Source organism: Trichechus manatus, unplaced genomic scaffold, assembly GCF_000243295.1.
Source record: "Trichechus manatus latirostris isolate Lorelei unplaced genomic scaffold, TriManLat1.0 scaffold00053, whole genome shotgun sequence".
Taxonomy (NCBI): Eukaryota; Metazoa; Chordata; class Mammalia; order Sirenia; family Trichechidae; genus Trichechus; species Trichechus manatus.
In genome coordinates this window covers 13067212-13069717 of record NW_004443989.1, presented here as the reverse complement: position 1 = coordinate 13069717, position 2506 = coordinate 13067212, and the positions used below count along the sequence as shown (strand labels likewise).

The following is a 2506-nucleotide window of genomic DNA, read 5'->3' as shown; positions in this document are numbered from 1 at the left end:
TTATCATCAGATCACAAAATGACGGACAACCACACAATACTGGGAATCATTACCTAGCAAAGTTGGTACTCATTTTTTTTTTGGGGGGGGGGCAAGTTCAATCCATAACAAGGGATAACATCCAATGATTTATTTAGTTCATAACCTCTGTAATACACTAAACTGATATTACAGAAAATAAGAAGAAAACATTTGTAAATTGATCTGAAAGTTCAGGATACATTTATGGAACAGAAATATGAACATAAAGCCCAAAGAATGCAACCAAAATACTAAATATATGCAATGATTTTTCCTAATTAATCTACTTAAGTTCATGATTCAAGAAATATTGCATATTTTTCTGCCATAAATTTGTACTATGTGTATATCAAACAGAAAAGTGTTTTTGTGGGCAAAGGTTAATTGCCTTGCTCAGGATAAACTGGAGAACTAGTCGTGCCCAGATTCACTACAGGGCAGATACTCAGGAAGCCTTGAGTGTCATCACTAACTGGATTTTTAAGAGCAAAAAATGGGCGTAGTGGCTCTGCAGTAGGTATTTTGGTGAATGTAAAGATATGGGATCCATGGCTAATGTCAAAAAAGGAAACATTTCCCATATCCATATCCAGGAAAATCCCCACTCGGTGTAACCCAGGGTTCACACAGAGGTTAGTCAAAGGCACAGTGCTGGCTGCGAACTTCTCTCCATCTCTCACACGCAAGGTCCAGAAGCCATGTTCTAAAGACAGTTGAATCTCCACTTGCCGATTAACTGATTCTTGGCCAACCCCCAGATCCAATTCTGGGCTTGTTCCCACATCCACCTTCCAGTAATGGCGGCCAGAGGTGAACTGAAGGGAGCCAAGGACACACATGGAGTTAAATCTCTCAGCACGATCTTCCCGATTCTTTTTGAGATACCCACATCACATGATCCTCAGGTCCTCAAAAATTATGAGGTTATTGTTGGCTCTGTCAACATCTAAGGTCATATCCACTTGGAATTTCAGCATCCTTGGGTCCACACGTTGATTAGCCCTCAGCTGGGGCTCCAGTTGCTTGATATTGGAAATCAGCTCATGCAGCTGGAAATTCTCTCTGATGTCATTCTTCTGAGTAACCATAGGGCAGAAGGGACACAATAAACCCTCCCCACGAGGCTCTGTCTGCAGTGAATTGAAGCAGTGAAAGCAGCAGGCATAGACACATTTCAGGTACATGGGTTTTTCAAGATAACCCTGGCATATAGGACATGTGCTTGCTTTTTTAAATTGTTCTGCCATGGCCACTTTCTCTCTTCTTGCAGGTTCTTCTCTGGCCTCCGGTGTCTTCCACTAGCAGTCATTCTGGAATGAGGTCCACAGACAAGGAACTTTTAGAAAGAGATTCCCTCCTCCCAGGTATTGATTGCCTGCCTCTTGTTAATTCAATCAGATTTTTATTAAATTCTGACATAAAAGAGATTTTTACTGATGAATATATAGTAGTTAACACAAGTAAAGTAGTTAATTTTGTCTTTAAAGTGATTTATTTCAAATATGAAAGAATTGCTGTAGTATCGCCTAGACTAGGTATTGCATATTATGTCTATCTATTTGGATTTAGAATTGAAACTTTTAAAACAAAATATTCGGCGTCAATTTTAATCCTTATGACTGGAGGTAGTTTGAATGATCAAAGCCAAGGAAATATTCCCAGTAATGGTTTCCACTTCAACATTCTCACAGACTTAAAACATTAGTACAGGATACTGCTTAAAAGGCATAAATCCCATAGATGGGTTCTTTACAGTCTTTCCAAAATGAATTTGCTCTCACACCAAATACAGATTCATTGCATAGCTTCCAGTGACATTATAGTTTAATATTCACTCTCATGTTGACTTAGTTTCTTATAAAATTACCTAGATTACAAAATGATATCTGCCTCATCTTCTTAAAGCTTCAGACCAGTTTTCCTCAGAAATTATTTTTAGGTTTCCTGAATCACAAGATAATAAAAATATTTGATGTAGACAGAGGCAAAATTCCTTATGCACCTTCTTTTCCAGGTGGGTGCCTCATTGCTCACTACTTCAAACCTAAATCATTTTCCTCTGTTCTCAAAGTGATGTCATCCTCTTCCAAGATTACCTACTCCCCAATGGGACCCTGCCTCAGACAAGACTCTCGACACATAAATGGTGAATTAGGATTTGCAAAATTCAATGCCTGGTTTTGATTTTTACAGTTTGGCACAAACAATTCCATAAGGAAAAAGAAAGCTAATGGTTCTCTAGACATACGAAAGAGTAGAGGGCTATGGGAATGCTATGTCTAATTCTTTGGCAAACATACGTAAAAGTCTACAATAAACTAGGGTTTCTTCTTCAAAGCTCAAATTTCTACCTTTTACATGACAGGAGGCAATTTCTAATGACAAATTAACACATAAAATTGTAGTCTCGCCTATTAGACTGGGAGCTTCATAGCTAATGACCTGGACTGTTTTATTTAGTGGTTTACCTTCATCATCCCACTTT

General features: G+C 38.3%; 1 pseudogene; it reads right to left on the bottom strand.

The window, feature by feature from the left end:
* Positions 1-401: 401 nt before the first annotated feature.
* On the bottom strand, positions 402-1401 carry LOC101353744 (ret finger protein-like 4A-like protein 1; annotated as a pseudogene).
* Between the last annotated feature and the right edge of the window lie 1105 nt (positions 1402-2506).